This window comes from Manacus candei, unplaced genomic scaffold, assembly GCF_025592945.1.
Source record: "Manacus candei isolate 608988 ecotype Guabito, Panama unplaced genomic scaffold, ASM2559294v1 h1tg000050l, whole genome shotgun sequence".
Taxonomy (NCBI): Eukaryota; Metazoa; Chordata; class Aves; order Passeriformes; family Pipridae; genus Manacus; species Manacus candei.
Window position 1 is genome coordinate 35,245,756 of NW_026138098.1, and position 20,589 is coordinate 35,266,344.

The window sequence follows — 20,589 nt, forward strand, 5'->3', positions numbered from 1 at the left end:
ACGAGATTTTTCTTTCTGAGACTTATGTTTTCTAAAAATACCAAAGAAGTGGGATAAAAGTGGAGACTAGAAATGGCTTGAGAAGCAACTTGTTCTAAATATTTAAGCCTTGTGTTATTCAGAGCAGAAACATGGACTTTAATCCCCTCTTATACTAAAACTGTACAAAGGTCCCTGCTTGCTTAACACAATCCTCATGCACAGTTGTTCAATAGCTGTAAAAAGGAAAAATCTCCTGGGTGTCTTAAGAATCAGGAGTGTTCACTGGCCCAAAAGTCTCTGAGTTTCTGTCTCTGAATTTAGATATGCTCTTTTTTTGTTAATAAAAAGAAGTAGCAGCCCAAGAAATGAGCTATCCCATGGGTTTCCAGGTGTTCTGTTCTTAAACATCAGCCATTTTCTTGTTACAGAAGCGTGTTCCATTGTAGTGAATTTATTGCTTGAAGACATGATATCTTGATTACTCCTTAAACATGTGTGTTGATGCCAGGAGTCTGTGAACTGGTGGCTGAGAAACTGTATCTTGGGTTTTTGTGTTTATCATAGAATCCTGGAATGGTTTGAGTTGGAAAGGACCTTAAAAATTATCTAGTTCTACCCCCTCTGGTGGTTGATTTATAATTTTATGTCAGTGTGGTGCTCTCAAGTGGCTTCTTGAGGCCCTAGTAGAGCAAGGGAAAGGGAACCCAACCTTTCTGTTAGTGCATCACAGCCTGAGCATTGTCTTTATCAACATTGTGTTGCATTTATGTGGTTAGTGTTGTAATCATGTTTTGAGATCCACAGTCTGGTTCTTAGTACATTTGGGCATTGGTTTTCCTCCCCCAAATGGATTATTCTCTTAAGAGAGGTTAGAGATTTTGGTTGCTTTTTTTTGTGCTACATTGAATTTAGTCTCTTTGATTTCAGATCAGTTCCCTGACCTGTGATTTTGAATTCTGTTCTTGTACTCCACAGTGTTTACAGTCTGTCCCAGCTTGGAACCATCCATAGGTTTTATTAATATATTCTACATTCCAGCATCTAAGCCTTTGGCAAAACTGAGAACAGAAGTAGGGCCCTGTTTGAAATGCCTTTCGTCTATTAAGGCAGCTTAGGTGGCATTGCTTGTCCTGGAACAGGCTGTGGGAAGCAGAGGTAACTTTGGGTGGAAGATTGAAAAACATTGACTTTGTCCCTCAATAAAGTTGGACAAATGAATCAGCTTGACTCACCCGTTATGTAGCCCCTATCTTAACCCTTTTTGCTCATGTGATTGGAGAATAAGTCATCATTTACAGGCATTTGACATTTTTAAGACCAGTGTAAGTGGTCAGCACATGTTACACCAGTGGGGAGGTTCACCAGACATGAGTGAGTGAGCAGCCAGCACTGCTGCCAGAGCTGTGGGTGGTGCTGAGCACCAAACAGCCCTGCCTCTGGTGGACCTGGCACTTCACACTCCCAGTGCAGTTTTTTCTGGCATCTGCTGTGTGCTGGTGGTGAATCACATAGGTAGGAAGGTGCATTTTCTTTTTAAAACATATCAAACTGTACCCAAGCTGTTCCAAATGTGGAAGGCCAACAGCACTCCATTAAGTTACCTCAGCTCAAATTCACATTTTTACCTCTGTAGCGATTCACAGAATGCATTTTCCCCCAACTTTGAACTACTGATTTATACACAATGTACGTTATGCTTCCAATATTTTTTGTTGTCTGGCTTTATTTCTGCCATCTGGTTTTGTTCTTGCTCAGTCAGGCGTGCTGTGGCAATCTGCAGGCACTGGAGTGATTTGAAAGGCCCAAATCCAGCAGTGCTGGTCTCACACAGCAGCGTGTCTGTGGGTTTGGTGTGCAGGTGCTGGCTGTTGGCACCTGTGCAGGGAGGCTGATGAGTTCATTCCATGTTGTGCGCAGCCTGTTTCCATGTGTCATGTGCCACGAGGCTGAGGCACAGCATGAGGTCTCATTTTGCAAAGCCCAAGGATGGATTCCTCAGGAAGTGATGGGAAATGACCAAATTGAATGTCTCCATGGAAGAAAAAATTACTTGAGAATATTAGACTAGTTCTTGCAGATACATAACTATGAGATTGGTTAATTACTTTAAAACTTTGTATAGTGTGATAGTCAAAGATTTACTGCAAACTTACGTATTAACTTCTATTTCTCTTAGTCCTAATATCTTATACCAATGTTTCCTTCAACTCTCTCTTCACACAGTAGTTTAATTAAAATACTGTCATATTTTGACAACGCTTCCAAGTAACTCATCATTTTGTTTTTACTTTTGTTTATACTGAGCAGTTGTGAAATCCTTAATTATACATTTTATATGGCTTCCCCAGTTCTAACAGAAAATCTCTTTTGTCCTGTCTCTCTTTCAATAAAAGAATGCAACTAAGAGTAATCACTGGGATTACTATGATTAGCAATGTGATGAGAATCTAATTGTAAGAAATATGCTAATGTTCAATTTGTTTTTACTGAGCCACTTTGACAGTCTAAAAGGCAATTTATATGCATTAGTAATAATAACGATGAATTTGTGTTACAGATCTGTCCAGAAGCCCTCTTTGGCAGTGGAGGTGAATTGTACTTGGAGTTCTGTCAATGCTCATGTTACATTTTCATAGGTTTAGGTTCCAGTTACTGAGCAAACATAACTAAGCCGCAGTTTTCCAGATTTGCAGCTCTGTTCCCATTTTAGACATCTCTCTGTGAAGGTGATGTCTCTGTACTGCTGCCAGCCAGTGTCTTCCATGGTGAGCATTAGCAGTTACCTGTTCAGTTAGCAGTTAGCCTTGAATTAGGGGTGAAGGAGCAGGGACTCAGGAGACAGAAATCTCTGAGGATCCAGGGATGGGATCCCAGGCTGGGGAGGTAGAGCCATGTCTTAAGGGAATAGGAAAAGACGTAGACTAGAAAGCTGGAGCCCCAGTTTGGGGTACACAGTGGGAAGAAAGGTTGAGTTGTGATGCTGAGGTCCCCTGTTTAGGAAGGCAAGAATTGCAGACTCGTTTCTCTGTGTAACCCTATACTATTAATTCAGGTGGTCCTTGATCTTGCTTGTAAACACAGAAACAAAATTACTAGTATGAGTTTGTTTTATTGCTTCATTCAATCACAAATGCCTCCTACAATGACTGGTAGAGGAGATAGAAATTAAATATTTATCCAAGCAAACAGAACAGCTACTGCATTTCAGAGGGTGTCAGCCCAGTACTGGTTGGAGAGTCTGAGCCTTTGTATTTTAAGTCAGAAGTTTACTTTAAGGTATATAAGCATCAGGGGTTTTTTTTGGGTGGCTTTGGGAGAAGCTGTGAACGCCTTTGCCCATCTTGCTCAGGATGTGCACACACACTCACACCCCCCCATTTCTGAAATAGTTTGCATTCTGTTCCACATTCTAGAGGAATGACTTTCAGAAAGAGGACCTAGTAGGTGGTCCCTGAGATATTTGCAATCAAAGCTGTAAATAAAACCCGGGAGGTAAAGGTGTGTGCAAGGATGAGGGGTTTCTGTTTTCCCTTCAGATCACAGGGGTATCACTGTATGAGTTCACTGTGAGCTGGGTGTGTGAGAGAGGACTTAATAATGACCTTTCTTGGAATGTTGAGACAGAGAAGAATCTGATATATTTTGAAATTTTTGGGTGAGAATTGCCATACATCCTGTGGAACTGAGCAATTGGCTTTTGTGTTTCAGACTTGTTTTCTCCTTGCTGTGAATGAAGATAGTATGAAGTTGCTGGTCATATGTGGGATTATTGGGATCTCCCCAGTGGAAGTGGTCTGAACTGGTAGGAATAAGCTGTTTTCTGTGAAACAACAGGGAAGATAAAAACATTGGAAAAGGTAACTCCAGTTGGGAAAGACTGTATCTCACAGTGCAACAGGGTCTTGTATGCATTGCTTCCTTTGGGTACAGGAACCACTGCAGCTGCCACTGAACAGGCAACCCAGAACTCCTCCTAGACATGTGTCCCAGTATTTTTTCCTTGCACTGGCACTTATCTGATTTAGGAAAGTTGACCAAAGTAATATTGGGCATGGTTACTTTTTTGTTGGATTGGCTGACAGAAGCTAATCTCTGGGAAAGCCTGGAGTGGCTGCATCTGCAGGAGGGTATCTTTGGAGCTGCTGGGAAGGAAACAGTGGTGGGAACACCCCTTTATTAGCCTGTTCTTTTTCAGCAGCTAGCTATTAGACTAGCCTAAAAGCACTGTTAGATTGTACACTCATGATGTCCCCACACTGATGATGTCTTTTTTCTTCCCCCATTGTTTTCTTGGAGGGCAGAGTGTCCTGCCACTGCAATCCTGCTGCAAGGGCTGCCCTGAGTTTCTCAATTGACTGTACTGTGGCAGGATATCAGTCATAGAATGGTTTGGGTTGGAAGGGACCTTAAAGCTCATCCCATTCTGCCCCCTGCCATGGGCAGGGACACCTCCCACTAGCCCAGGTTGCTCCAAACCCTGTCCAACCTGGCCTTGAACAATTCCAGGGATCGAGAGGCAGCCACAGCTTCTCTGGGCAACCTGTGCCAGGGCCTCACCACCCTCACAGGGGAGAATTTTTTCCCAACATCCCATCTAACCCTGCCCTCTGCCAATTTGAAGCCATTTCTTCTTGTCCTGTCCCTCCAGGCCCTTGTCCCAAGTCCCTCTCCAGCTCTCCTGGAGCCCCTTTAGGCCTTGGAAAGGGCTCTCTTCTCCAGGCTGAACAGCCCCTGCTCTCCCAGCCTGTCAGATGCTGTCACCTGTCAGAGTTGGTGTTTGTCATCTTTGTGTTCTTGGGATATTTGTGTTCCTGTTGGTCTGGCTTGTGTTGAGTCTTTGTTTTGTATCTTGTTCTCTACTCTTGTAGTGCAGGTGCTTGCTTGTAAGAAGTGAAATTTTAGTATGTGTCTGGGTAGAAATGCCCAGTTATTTCTATGAGCAGGGATTACAGAGGTGGGCGTCTTGAGCAGACGAACGAGACAAGTGCTGGGATCATTCCCAAGATGCCTCAAGAGAAAAACAAGCATAAGCATTCACACTCTGCCTGGCGACTAAATACAGAAAAGGAAGAGGGCAGAAGCAGGCACAGGTATTCATCACAATTTAAGTCGTATTTCACTCACCCAATTACTATGTCTCATGAAATTCAGCCTATTTCCCCCTCCTGGCTCTGTCCCCCACGTTTGTTGACAGATGAAGGGTTAGCAGACTGTTAGCATTTTTCACATGTTTGTGTTATTGAGCCTGAGACCTGTCTGAAAACTTTGTGGTTTCTTTTTGTTTGTTTGTTTGTTTGTTTGTTTTTAGTTGGTTGGTTTTGTTTTTTGTTTTTTTTTGATTGATAGTCAGAGTCTCCTGAGAGTTTTCTGGGATTTCTAATGCTTTCACAACTGCTTCTGCCTCCTTGCTCTGGTTTTTGAGCCTGCCTTGCCTCTCAATTGCCTGACATGATAGAGAAAGCTCAGGATTTTAATACTTGCTGTCAGCAAGAGGTCTGGAGAGCAGCATGTCTGGAGCTCCAAGAAATGTTGATTCTTCAAATGTCTTTCCATTACAAATTCTGCAAATGAAGTCTCTGACCTTCAGGGATGAAATTGTTCCAGGGGAAGGAAGGGTCAGCACAGTAATCTCATAGGTATGAAAACCTTCTGCAGGGCCAGTCAAAAATGACAGTTTTGAAAAACGGGACATGTAAGTGTCAGGGATAATTATAGGCAGGACATATATATATATATAAAGAGTGGGCTTAGAGTCAACCACTTTTTTCGGTGTTTTTATATCTTTAAAGTTGAGACAGAAACACACGTAACAGAAAAATACAGATTTTTTTAATATGTGTAGAACTGAAATGTAAGCATAAGTCTGTGTGAGTTAATGTTCTGTTAGAGTTACTGAAGTGTCTGAATTTCAGCTTTTGAAATATCCCTACGTGTTATGCTATCCTCAGATGGCTAAAAGCTGTTGTTCTTATTAATTTTGTGACTTGTGTAGCTCCTGGTGGCTTGGCTTCATATTTTTATTTAAGATATGGAAATTTTAATTGATGAGGGATTGTAAAGTATTTCGTGTTCTTCAAAAAATTGGTACTGAATGAATTCAATTATAACCTCTTCCAAAAGAAGTGGCAGAGTCATGTGCTTTCATATATAAGCAGACAAAGTCCTTCTGTTGGTTTATTTATGAAAACAATCTGGAGAGGAGAAGGGAAGTTTAGGCTTGTAACAGATAACAGCAGACATTTGCTTGATTAAACATTTCAAAGCCACCTCCATCCACAACAGAATAATTCAACTTGAAGGGAAAAGCAACATATATTTTAAAGTTATACTCTACAATTCATCTAGGTGTAGGGCTGCCACACAGGTTTTTCAATATGTTTTGCTGCTGTGAGTTGTTTTATGGCTAATGTGATGGTGCACATGAATTCCTGTGAGCTGTGGTTGGGCTGGAGGCACTGGGATGACTCAGTTTGCCTGAATGCTGGGTCTAGTCTGGCACAGACCCAAGACAACTGTGTCCCATTGACAGTGAGATGAAGGCTGCTCTAAAGCTTCACAGGGGCTGTGAATGACCACTGACATTCATGGAAGCTGACTTCAATAATTGATGTTTTTAAAACAGCAGAAAAAACCAGCCTCTAATTTGGGATGCTAATTATAGTAGGAATATTCACATGAACCCTGTTTGTAGAAGATGTTCCTCCTGCTGCTGAGGCTGGGAGAGCCAAACACCAGTCAGGAAAGTCCTGTCAGCTGGTGTTTCACACGAATTCATCAGCAGTTCTGACACTCTGCTGATCTAACACACAGACCCAAACACCCCCACAGTGTTTGTGAGCAGAGGTGCCATGTTTGTGATTTAGTAGCCCTATATATCATCGTAGTGTCACCAGCCAATACTTGCTAGCATGGCTTCTAGCAGGGAAGGACAGAAGGGATCTTTAAAGCAAGACAGAAGATGTGATGAGAATGAGATGAAATCTCCTATGGTTCTTTCACTTCTGTAAGTTGTTCCTGTGCATGAACATAGGATAAATTTTCCTTAAACATGTTCCTTTATTCTTTTGTGTGGCTTAAACTTCTTCTGCGTTAAGGTGGGAAAAAAAAAGGTGGCAAGAAGTGTGTTGTTTGTTACTGTGGAAGGGGGCAGAGAACACTTTTTGCACACCAAGCGTGTGTTCAGTGACTTCACCAAGATCTCACCTCAGCCTTTAGCTGTCTCTCCAGGGAGCCTGTGCAGTCCCTCCTAGCAGAGGGTAATACATCACTAACATGAAATTCTAAAAGTAAAGCAAAGGAACAAAACAACTCAGCAGCAACAACAACAACAACCTTCCCTGAAGTCATGAGGCACCAATGCCAGTATCTACAGAACGTGTTTTGTGCTCTCTCAGTGCTGCTACCCCTAATCCTTTCTCACAGTGCCATGCATTCTCTCTGTGCCCCAGCTGAGGCCCCAGCTTCTGACACACAAATGTGTGTTCCTTGGAAGTACATACACAACATCCTCCTTCCAGCCTGAGAGGCAGTGAGGGGCAACATCTTGTATTTGGCATTCCACTTTCCTGGCCAAAGCTTTCGTTCCTCTCCCAGCAGGATGCTGTAGTGCAGAGGGACGAGACAGGACATGGATATGTAATCCTTGGAAGGGCAGCAAGGCAGTGGGAGGATTTGTGTGAGGATAAAGAGGAGGAGGATCCCTTTATCAGAGGTGTTCAAAGTGGAGAAGTGGCACCTGTTCTGGCAGGCTCCAGCAGGAGACCAGTGAGGGACTGAGACCCCATCTAAAGTCAAAGAAATGGTTATGACTCTTTCCAAAAGACATTTTTGCTTGTGATCCATGGTGATTTCAGCACTCTTTTGTGTCTGTGCATATCATAAAGACTGTAAGACACATTTCACTCGAGCAGTATGTGCAGATAGAGGAGCTGGATCTCACGCCTGCTGTTCATTTAGTTTCCAAATAAGAACCATGCCTTGTAGCAGCAAAGCTGTGCTGTGACAGGTTCTCTCCCCATCACCTCACTCCTACCTCACCCACATAACGAACCAGGATTTGGGTCAAGTGTTTATGAAGTCAGTTATCCATATGGATTGGGTGTCTGTGGGAACATGAATGTTTAATCAGACATTTGTTAGCAAGCTAAAGAGGTGACATTATGCCAAGCACTGTGCTGTCAGAACATTCCCTGCCTGCTATTGCTATGGTAACAACCAACAAATACCTGCTTGTTTTGTGTTAGCATCTGAGCTGAAGGAAAACCTCCAAACAATAAATTCTGAGCATCTAGTGTCTGGAATGGAACCAAAAAAAGGTACTACCATTTTCTAAACCTGTTTGCCTGACTGATAGGTTTCTTCAGGAACTCTTTCTGTTGATCATCAAGGAGCAGAAATGGATAGCACATCCGTTAACCAGCCTCATGGACTGAATTTTAATTGAAGTTGTTGGGCAAAAATACTCATTTCTCAGGAGTTGGCCCAAATATGTTCATTAAAAACTCAGTGAAGCATATATATATATATTTCAAATAGCAAAATACTGTGAACCAAGTGCTTCCTCTGAGGAATACATTGCTTCCAATATTAATTTGACTGGTTCTGCTGCTGAAGAAGATAGTGGCCTGGCTGGCCCCTTAGTAGCTATTCAACAATCCACAAAACAAAAGAAGGTCTGTTTCTGCTGGACTACTTGAAAATTCCCTCATATTAGTGTTCCATGGTATGTCCTAGGAGGGTTGGGGACAAGCTTGTGTTAGGGATTCCTCTAGGATTTAGAAGCCCTACCTTCTCTAAAGGAGCCTTAGTCTCCATATAACCCACCTCCCAGCTTAAGATCACCCAGTGGATGTTGCACCAGTGGGTTTCCAGGCCATGCCTGTATCCTTTGCATCAGTACCTTTTTCCTTTCTCCCTCGTCCTTGAAGTAACTCTTTAGAAGCAACTCAGGCAGAACCTTTCAGAAGAGGAATTAAAGAAGGAAGATAATTCCCAGTGGCCTCCCTGTCCCCGCTCCTCACCAGAGATCTGGGCTAGGTAAGAAGCTGAAGCAAGATGAATGTTTCCATCTTCCCCGATGTCCCCAGTCCACCTTCCTGCTTTTTTCTCGGGAGGAGTCTGGGAAAACACACAGCCTTAGGGAGCCTTATCTCACTGTCAGGAGGGAGTAGCTGAAGGATTGGAGCCAGCTGGGTAAACCCTGCTGGCTCTGGTGTAAAGTTGGCAGATGAAGCAGAGTTACCTGGGCCCCCAAGGAGATGTTGTGCTTTTTGACTGGAGGTTCAGGCCATGGGGATAAGGCACCTGGCTGTGGAGCCAGGCTGCTCTGTCTCACAGGTAGCTGGGGCTGGCAAAGCTCCCACTGATTCACAGCAGATGGAACACACACAGTTCCAGCAATTAGTAAAGGAAGCTTATCTTTAAATTTATATTTTCTACAGATTAATGAGACTGAGAAGCCCTGCTGAGATACATAAAGACTTTTAACTATTTTATCTTAAACAGCTCTTAAGATTTGTTCCTCCAGTCATATCTTAGTACATATTCTGTTTCTGGAAGGAAGTTAACGGGTAGTATTTTATTGCTAGATTGTATTGTTTTAGACAGTTCTGTGCCATAACCTGTCTTGGTAAGATTCTGAAACTAAGAGGGCTAGTTTCTGTCTTATGAGTAGGATATGCAGGCAGTTTTGATCTTGGAGTACTGCAGTGTCAGAGAAAACCTGGTGCACTGGCAGGGGAAGCTGTGAAGGCATTCAAGTGCTGTGCATATCTTATGTCCTCTGTCTTAGACACTTTTGTTTAATTGAACATTAGTTATTTTCTTGAACTATACTGCAGCCCTCACTCTTTCAACAAAATCCCTCAGTATATTTGGACAGTATCAAACTGTTGATAATCCATTTAGAAAGGCAGAAGATGAAATTAAATGGAAGTGGGGTTGTGCAGACAGTTTATCAGGCTGTCTCAAGTGCTCCCTGAATAATCTCTTGCCAAGGTCATGTGCAGTTGAGAGGATCTTGTGTGCAGGCCACGGTGATTACAGGTTACATGCACTGCTATAATCTTGTGGCTCTTAAATGGTTAAGAGGCAGTTGTGGTCCTTGCTTGATATCAGGCTGGTGCAATAGGACTCGTGCAAGTAAATACATGAGGGAGCTGGAAGGTCACTTTGATACAGGCAAACTGAAAAATACATATACTTCATCTGTAAAGATGAGGTAAACTGCCCTTTTAAGTAAATTCGAATTACAAAGTCCACTGTTGAGTACTGCTAATTGGGTAGTTAATACCCCTGAAAATGACTGCATGCTCTTTAAAATGCCTGTTAAAAAAGAAAAATTCTGGAAAATAAACTTAATAGAGCTTTAGGTACTTTTTTTATGATAACAATGTTCAGTCACAGGTGTCTAAATGCAGGTACCTAAATAAAGACCTATTGTGTTTCCATGGGAGTAAACTGACATTTTTTTCATTGCTCTGACCTGAAATTGCCACATTTTTCGGAAATAACTTCAAAATGAACTGTCAGTACATAGCCTTTTGAAAAATCAGGCTGATTACTTGATTGCCTAAATTTTGACACCCATATGGAACACCCTTGCTATATTATTTTAACCATTAAAGCCAATCACTCCCAAAGAGCAGTCATTGAAGCTGTACAAAGCAATTCAAAGCTGCTTCTCAGGAGAAAACAATTTCTTGTTATTTTCATTAAAAACTTGATAGTGATAGTGAGTGGTTCATGAAAAGCAGTCATGGAAAACAGTTCACAGTGTTCTCACCAAAAAATTTGGGAAGCCCTGATCTATGGCCAGCATCAAGTTCCAACCTCCTTTCGATATGGCAGTATGAATACAGGAAGTACCTGTAGCTGTGGGTTGGCCATCTTGGCACCCAGAAAGTGTATTTTGGGAGGGAAATGGAGTCCAAATATGACAGAAGGTGTTATGTTGATCTGATAGCATTAAAAGCTGGTCCCTTGCAGAAGTTGGGGGAAGTTTGTTGTTTGTACCACACAGGAGAGGGATGATGGCAAAAGAACTTGTTGCTGTAGCATAGCCTCATGAGAATTCCTGTACAGAGAGGAAACACAGGAAAAAAGAGAATATCTGTTAATATATGAATTCTGGACTCATATTTTTTATAAACATGTGAGATTTACATGAAAAATACATTTGGCTGTTGGCCTGGAAAGATGAGATGTGTCTATTCAGCTGCACACAACTCTGGGATTTAAGTTCCTTACATTGTGCTCTGATGGCTGCACTAAAATTGAAGGTGAAGAAGAACCAATTTCACCCCAATCCAAGCACTGGATAAGGCAGATGTTGGTGTATCATTTCACTGCTGTGAAGTTCTGTCACATGTCTCTTGATTATACTCTGCTTGGTGCCGTGGTCCAGCCTGGCCTCCCCTCCTGGCTGTGACACGTGGCTGAACTGGGGTGTTTTCTGGCTGATTCTTGGGTACCCTCTGACTTACCCCTAATCCTAGGAAGTCGTGGTGGCTTTGTCCTGGTCTGCTCCTCAGCCTGCTACTTGAAAACTGTTTGAGAGACAAAACACGAGATTTCAGAGAGAAAAGGGAGAGTAGACTAGGAGCAGAGGCAAAAGGTGGAAGAGAGGGAGCAATGTGTCCATGGAGCAGGGGGTTGTAGCACAGTTACTAGGGAAATGGAAAGCTCCTGTCGAGAAATTTAGCATCAAAACCACACAGGGATGTAACAGCCTAACTAACAACTTTCTCCAGGAATAAAACTTCCAAGATCACATGTGTTACATCCCTAAGCTTCTGAGATGAATTGCAGTTGTAAATTAAAACCAAGTTAATCAAATAACTTTAATTGCTATTCAGTTATTATGTTTTTGGGCCCTTTCCATTTATAATGAAAATTTTCCTGGAATCCTAGTGTGATATAACTAAGTTATTAGTTCTACTTAATAACAAAAGTTACACATCATCACAGTAGAGAATTGAAGCAGATGTTGAACACATTTCTTACACGCTGTATTTGTCATACTTTGTAGTTCTGGATTATTCATTGCAATACCTAGTGCAGAGTTTGCATTTTCATTAAGCTCTTGTTACTGCCGGGGTGTTGCTGCTGATGGGTCTGTTTTACATCTTGCTGCACAGTTCATGGTGATGACTGGAGAACATTTGCAGCCTTTTGTATTTCTTCAGACTGTTAATCGATTCTGTTCAGGTGGCTGACCACTCTGTCACAGTCAAATGACAGCATTGTCTAAACCCTATTTTAAGTTAAATAGGATTGATTAGTGACAAGGCAAAATGTAAATGGCCCTTAGGATTTTCTAAGTGTGTAGCACAGTGTCTCACTGGAATAAGAGCAAAAGTTATAGGCATGACTTGAGCCCATATTGACTATTTCTATTAATTGCTAAATTAATTATTTAGCTGTACTTTCTCATTTTGTGTAGTGGATGCCTCAATCATTTGTTTTGATGCATCTCCTGCATTTTATAAAACCATTTTCTTACATAACTCAAGAAGGAGGGTGAGAGATAATGGCTTATTACATCTTTTAAGAGACAGTTCTACTTGGGTCAGTCAGCCTGGCCTGTGGGGAAGGAATGTGCAAAAATTCTGGCGAGGGGGACACAAGGTGTTTCAGGTCCTTTCTCTTAGTTGCAGGTGTTTCACTGAAGGTGTTTGCAGGAGGGATTCTTTCAGGTGAAAAGAATAAGTGCTTTTCTGGGGTGGTCTGTGGTTTGTTTGTAGCCACTGAATATTCTGTTCATTTATCTCCCTAATACAATTGCTTTATATCTATGTGAAGCTGTTTTTATTCAGTTTCTTCTTTTCCTTTTTACCCCTGAAAATTGTTTAATGCATTTCCTGTTTTTTCAGTTAGGCACTTATTATTCAATGAACTTTGTAGTCCTTGAGCCTCCTTCTCCACGTGGGTACCTCTGTTGGCTTGGGGATTGCTCTGCATTTACGCTTTTCCACACAAAGAAAAATATCCAGCTGATGTTGTTTGGTTTATTTTACTCTCCCTTTTGTATCACTTACTAGGAAGCTTCTCAAAGTAGTTTTGATCTGCTGTTGCTGTTAAATTCTATCCTCATATACATATGTATAGCTTCAGCTGAGAGCCAGGAAAAACCATCATGTATATCAGACACTGAGGCTGGGTCCAAGATGTGTCTTTTTGAAGCTATTTCCAACACTTTTTGTGGTGTTCAGCCAGGATGCAACAAAGTGCCACTGAAGGGACACACAACCAATGCTGTGCTGGCTTCGTGGGTCAGTTTTACTGGTGCCAACGTGTGGCCAGCAGAGAACAAAAGTTCCTCCTTCCTAGGACATAGTTAAATGTAATTTTGTTTGCATCTTCTTTAGATGCTTAAAAGACTGTGGAAAAAAATGAAATTGTCAGAAGAGCAATGTTTTTTTTTCCTGTAGTGTCATACAGAGTAACACTTGGAAATGGCCTGATTCAGAAATGCTGCAAAAGCTGCATTGGATGATTATTAGGTGTAAGGCTGTAATCAACATTTCCAGCTAGAAGCCAATTTTCCCCTGCTTTCATTCTTCATTTATGTAATGTGATTTGTGACAACCAGGTTAATCTTTCCACTTCACACCCTTTCCCAGGGGGTTTGTGATGGGATCATGCCTTCAGCTGAAAGGTCCAGTGGTCTGAAGAGGGAGGGTGCATATGAAAAGCTCCTTCCTACAGTGTAGGACGTGCAGAAAACCAGGGAATCACTGAGTTACTGGCTGCTCTGTCCATAGGCAGGCTTCCACAAAGCTGGATTGCATTTTGCTCCTGTTGGGTTGTGCTGTTATGCTTCTACATCAGGGATTAAGTACTGGCTTCATCAACCCAGTTACCTGTCATTGCCTATATCTGAATTTGGGTTGGCCATTTAAATTTACCTTAAATTCTTAGTCTTCTCTGCAGATAACAGAGTTTCTTTGGGAAAAGAAACCCCCCATTGTCCCAGGGAGTAAGTTGTCCCAGGAATAAGCGTGGATACTGGTTATTGTTAATAAAATTGTCACTCTCTCTGTATGTGAAGTATTGTGACACAGCATACAACATCTAATAAATTTTAAAAGATGCTTGCAATTACTGAACCAAACCAAGGATTCTGTTAGCAGATTCTGCCTCTAGCAAGTACAGTGGAAAAAGTGACCTGAAGAATAATTGCACAGTAGGAGCAGAGAATGGGAAATGTGTCTTGCAAGGGGACTCACAAGGGGGACCCTATAAAAATTCTGTATAATTGTATCTGGGGACATGCAAGAGCACTGTTCCTGTGTGGTTTTTGGTAGAGGATGCATGTGGTTTTATTCTGCCAGTGCAGATTGCAAATAGCTATGAAGAGAAGTCCAGGTTCAGGATCAGATTACCTTATTCCCTAATATGTCTTGAAATGCTTAGACAGACTGAGCCCATTCTGAGTATCAGGATATATGATGGATCCCTGGGGCACGGGGAGATTAAGGGTTTATTTTCCTGCCTAAGAGTCAAAATACTAATGCCACACACAATGAAAACTTGTTCAGCTCGCAGAGGGATTGCAGGGACTTCCAGAGATTTTAATCCATGGAGGATTCCTAATTGCTATAATAATGCTTTTTCTTGCAATAGATCATAAATCTTTGCTGAGCAAAAAAGGAAAGTGTCGTGTATGCAAACAAATTCAAAGGATTCAGTTTTAAGTTACTTCATAATTAACCTATAACTGAACATATAGTTGATAAAAGACCTATTACATTGTACATATATACCTTAGTCAGTGACTGTAGGGAAAGAAATTTGTGTAACAAACCTTTTTGGAAGGTTTTGTTTTTTAGTGCAGACAGTTACTGAGAATAAATTCTGACTTAAAGAGAATGTGGAGTGATTGCAGTATAAATACCAGTCTTTTCTAGTTTCCTGTTAATACTACTTAAGGTACAGTTTATAAATGACTTTAAATGATAGTGATCTGCTCCCACATTCTGAAGTTCCTGTTGATACATGCAAAAATTCCAGACTGTAGAGTATGAGTCCCATTACAAGGTTGACATGGGTTTTTTTTTTTTGTTTGTGGGTTTTTCTCAAAAAAAACAAAAAAACAAAAAACAAAAAAAAAAAAACCCCAAACACCTGTATCCACTGACTATACAGTTGATCCAAAAGACTGATTCAGATGCAGACCCCCAAACTAAGTTAATCTAATATTAGATGTGAAGAAGCCCACCACAAGTTGTCTCTTTTGCCACTTCCCTGGGCAGAATCTCCATTTTATTGCTTACAGCCAGTTCAGCCTCTTGTGTATCTTGTATTACATTGTAGATCTTCCCATACATTTTTTGATACCACTTATTATCAGGTGAAATGCCTTTGTTCTGAGAAAAATGACTGTAAAGGAATAGAAATACATTGCATTATCAATCTTTACTCTGACTAAGTAGTGGGATGTGTTTCATGTTTCTGAAGATTAGCCAACCTCTAATTATTTGAAATTAAGAAGAGAGATTTTTAGGAAGCAGGTAATTTCAAACCCACATGATTTCCTATGTCTTTTAATACCTGCATTTGGAGGGAAAATATGTGAACTGCATTGAAAATTTCTGTGCAACTTGATTTTAAACATTTTTATAACTTTGGAGTATTATTAAGATTCAAGATTTAATCCATGCAGTTATTTGCATAAAGTATCTGTCCTATCATAGCTAGATTATTTTAATTTTTTTTTTTAAGAAACGTTTCGATGTGGGTTTAACATACATGCCAATATTTTTTATTTATATTTCTGCACAAGCTTACGGATACAAGATTGTTGTAGGTCTTGGAATCAATGATAACATTCAGTTTTGCACCTATTTCCAGTAGATTTCCATCTTTTGCAATGTTCAAGTATAACTAATATGCACAAGAAAGATGAAGAGAGACTTTTCACAGCGGCTTGGAGGGATAGGACAAGGGGGAATGAGTTCCCACTGCCAGAGGGTGGGGTTAGATGGGATATTGGGAAAAAATTCTTCCCTGGGAGGGTGGGGAGGCCCTGGCCCAGGTTGCCCAGAGAAGCTGTGGCTGCCCCTGGATCCCTGGAAGTGTCCAAGGTCAGGTTGGACGGGGCTTGGAGCAACCTGGGCTAGAGGAAGGTGTCCCTGCCCATGGCAGGGGGTGGCACTGGATGAGCTTTAAGGCCCCTTGCAACTCAAACCATCCTATGATTCTCTGAGTGTGATTCTACAATTTGGTGTCTTAAAGGATGTATTTACATTGTATTTGCATCGCAGCTCAGATTTTAGGTTCAACTGGAGTAAAGCAATACAATTCCTGAGTCAGCTGTTTTCTCCCACTGCTGACCTACCCAGCCAGGCTCCTTGCCTGCCTCTGCCCTTTCCTGTGCTGAGTCGTCTCTGGCTGTTTGGATTCAGCCAGCAGCCTGTGTTGGAGAGCCTCAGGCAGCATCCTAACACACAGAGTGTGAATTTGTAGCAGAATGCTAACAGTATTTATCAGATACTTTGTCACCTTCTCTGTAAACAGCCACAGTGGATTCGCTCTACATCTCCCTCACAGGGATCTGCCCTCGGAGTGGGCTGCTCCTGCCCACAGAGATGGGCTGGCAGACTCAGCAGGACTGCAGTCCAGGCCACATACACGGTATAATCATGTCGTAAGGAAATTTTTCATGATGAATTCTTGTGTTTTCTCTACCGCCTTAGTAACACATGCCATTATTTTTTGGCAAAAACTGATTTTTTTAGGTCAGTGCTGAGATGTGGATTGACAGACCAACTCCTTCCCTGTATTCTTTTCTTTCCGAAGTGTGTCCATAGATGATACTGATGGCTCTTATTCTGAATTTGTTTGTTCATGGTGGTTGTCTCTTGCTATGCTGGATGCCACCTTTTCTTTCATGTGCTAGGCTGTAACTTGGAAACCACCTCAAAGTGATGGAAGGTTTTCTCCTTTAATCCCCCCCCAGCCCAACCTCAGCCATCCTTAGAAAGGATCAAAGGGCTTCCTGGCCCTTCTTGGGGGTGGCTACACAGCTGGAACACAGAAAAATTGCCATTTACACCAAAAGTGGGGTCAGATCCAAGGATGGCAATGTGTGCATGCCATCAGCACGTTCGTGCTGAATGATGTGTGAACCTTTCTCTCCGTGCACACACATTTCATGGAGAGGGTCTGATTTCTTTTGGGGTGATTTCATTTGTGAAGCAGTGTGTTTCCTCAGTGAGAAGATCTAATGTCACTCTTCTGAATTAAGAAACAAGCCTTGTTTTACCATGGCTCTTTTTTTTCCCAGTTGTTTTTCTTAGTAAATGCGCCCAGTTTGTGCTGAAATTTTCCTACTGTCAAGCAGATGCAAGTCTGGGGAATTTTGTTAGTCTTGGATGTGAGAAGAATGAGCTTTATTCTCCTCCTTGTACAACTTAGTATGGAAGTTATATTTTTTGTGCTGTATGAATGCCAATTTGCTGCTAATTGTGGAAAATGTATTTTCTGCTTTTCTTCCTGAGTTGAAAGGCATCACATTATTGTTCCATTTGAGCACTAAATGCCTGTCTCCTTGTGTTACAGCTCTTATTTTCGTTTTTCATTTTCAATTTCCTTTTTGTTAGCTGCTAGATGTCTTTAATGTATTCCAAGGATTTAAAAGATTATGTTAATTCATTTCACCCACAGTGTGTCTGTTGTTGGTTTAGTGTTCTGGAAAGCCACTTTGTTTCTGGGTTTGAACAACAGTCTGGTCCTTTAGTGTCCTTGGTAAGGATGTTTCCATGTTACTTTTGTAACTTGTCCTTTTTTAAGATTAATTAGAAAGAATGCCAGTCATAATTTGTTGTCACCTTCCTCTAGCTGAGTCCACAGAATCATTTGGGTGCTTTGCACATGTGCTTTCCCCTTTGATTGCTGTTGGTATCCCTTGCTGTGCCCGTGGTGCTCACAAGCCCTCTTACACCCCATCAGGGTACAGCTCTCAAAGAAACAAATTTCAGTGAGACAGAAATGTGGTTTGGTCCAGCACTGGAATTAGGAGAAAAGATTGGGCCATCACACTCTTCCTTAACCCTTGACAGCAAGTGGCTGTGTCATACCCAAAGTATAAGGATTAATATACTTTATAAATGTTGAATGATATCAGAAGAACCATGGAAATTCTTAGTGCCTATATAAATGGCTAATCCTCCTTTTAGGTCTTACTAAACTGTTGACCTTACTGGTCTTTTAGGTCAGTGAGCATGTCGGGTTAAATACATGTAGTGTAAAAAAAGCTTGCTTCTCCTCTTTGAAGTTTCAATTTTTGGCTTTTTTCCTTTATATCATATATCTCTTCCTGTGTAATATGCCTAGAAAGAGATGAACTTACCACAACCACATTTGGTTTATAAACTGGAAAATCCTTTACACTTTTTTTTTTTTAGACTCATAGGATTTGTAGATTTTTTGGGAAACCCTTGACATCAAATGAGAATGTGAGAGAGGAGGAAAGATGCTGCTGAATTATTAAGATTGCCTCATTTTGTCCTTTAAAAATACCATTTATGATTTCCCTAATAAATAAATAGTTACATAACATTTTATTTCAGTGCCAACTTTGTATTTCTGGGAAATTTGAGGGGTTTGCCAAAATAGTTGTTACACTCACGGGCATTCAAAGGGCTGGAGTTCTGCTGAAATTGCTCCAGTGTGTTCAACAGCAGCTGCAAATCGTGAGGGGGGCAGTGAAGATGATGGCAGGCAGTTTGCAGTAACATTTAGGTGAGATCTGGGCACCTCTGAGCTGATAGTAGACATTGCCTCAGAGTCTGGTTTCCAGTTCATTTTGTACTCAGAAAGTCCTTCCTGTAACTGAGATTTGAATCAGTTATATTCTCAGGATCTCTCTAATCCTTTATTTTGTGTTAGTGTCTCATATTCTTTTGTAGAATTGTTACTGCCCATGAAGAGATTGTCATTGATTTCACATAACAATAATTGGTCAGTTCTGCTGACTCATTTGCAAGCAGTGAAACAGCAGCAGCAGAATATAGAGTTTCTGTCCCCCAGTCATTGGTTTACTCCATTCAGTGACCTTGTGCATTTTGGCTAATGGGCACATGTCCTGGTCTTTATTGCAATAACATTTCTTTCTGCTAGAGAGACAAAGAGTCAGAGAAATCCATTGGAATGACATTCCCCCTTCCTCAAGGGCAGAAAAACATCTAGATGTTGAGAGACAAACTCATTTCCTTCTTTTGAGCATGAGAGAGGCAGCAAGGAAGAGGGAGAAGGAAAGACAGAAGAGAGGAGATGTATAAACTTCATGGTGATTCAGGAAAGATCACTTAGTTTACTCTGAAGAAAGGAGTTTGTTCCCTCTAACTCAACTTGCACACAGCACATAGAAAACACTGGGGCCAGGGATCCCCAACAGGGATACAAAGCATCACAGTCAGGGCACAAAATTTATGTGATCTCTGAAGATCCTGAGGTTCAGTTTCTTTCTCAGAGCAGAGCTAATTTCAAATGTAGACTGGGTTATTCTGGGCTTTGTCCAGCTGAGTTTTGAATATTTCCAGGGTTGGATACTGTACTATGACCCTGGAGTCCCTGTGCCCTCAGTGGGGGCTTTTTTCCCCCCTTATGCTCAAGCCACAATTTCTTTTTCTGCAATTATCACCCCCCTACCCCAGCAGAAGTCCAGCTTGGTCTGCTCCACTGGGGAGCTGAAGATGTCATTTAGATCTCCCTTAGTTTTCTCCTCGCATTCCTTGACTTACTCCAAGTATTTCAAGACTCTATTAATTCGTTTCTGTCATCCAGCATTTGTTGCTCTGGAAAGGCACTGAGTTCTTTTTGTTTGATTGCTTTTAGCAGGGCAATGGGGGCTTCTCCTTTGGTGTGCTTGCAAAATTGAACACAAGAAGAAAACCTGTTCAGGAGAGAGAGAGAGAGGCTGAGCTGAGCATCAGGAAGGCAGTAACCAACTCCTGTCCAGTCAGAGCATGCAGCTTGGAATTTGAAGGCATGTATTTGTGCCTTCTTGTCTGCTGTTACTTTTTTCCTATAAATTCTTCCTTATCCTTATCACTTTTATCCTTTATTTCTATATATTTCTCTGATTTTTTTTAAAAAAAATGTAACCTCAGCTGAGGGAGTGGGAGCTCACTAACTAAAATGGAACACTGCCTAGATTTTGAGAGTCAATCACCTTAATCTACATGGAGTGTGATTTGATTAGGATGAAGCAGAAGTTGTCACAGACATGTCTGGGCAGGGTTGAAAGGTAAATTTAGCTGGAATTTGAGGCCTACTGACAGGCAACAAGATGAACTTTCCCTGCAGAGGACTTATGCAGTTGGGGACCATTTTTTCTTGACCAGCAAAGAGGTGACAGGGATTCCTCAGGGTCAAGGAAACACCACAGCAAATGTTTGTGTTTATTTTCTTACAAGTGTAAATGATCGTGGGATCAAGGCTTATAATCTTGATGGAAGGGAAAAAACCTGCAAGTTTATACACAAAAAGGGGCAGTGGCTCTGTCTGGAAAGCCCTTGCACCTTTAGGAGGGGCTGTGTAGAGCCCTCTCTCTTCAGGGTAACCCACAGATCCAGATCCATTCCACAGCTTGCTGCATTCATT

General features: G+C 41.5%; 1 protein-coding gene and 1 long non-coding RNA gene across 3 annotated transcripts in view; one reads left to right on the forward strand and one right to left on the reverse strand.

Annotated features, from left to right (window-relative positions):
* LOC127476606 (uncharacterized) overlaps positions 1-20,589 on the reverse strand; it is a 623,146-nt gene that overhangs the window by 74,412 nt on the left and 528,145 nt on the right. The window lies entirely within an intron of this gene.
* The window catches only part of LOC127476638 (uncharacterized), a 63,202-nt gene continuing 46,310 nt past the window's right edge, over positions 3,698-20,589 (forward strand). For both annotated transcript variants that reach the window (XR_007906689.1, XR_007906691.1), the window contains exon 1: positions 3,698-3,839. This is a non-coding gene — a long non-coding RNA (uncharacterized LOC127476638). The remainder of the gene's footprint in view (positions 3,840-20,589) is intronic.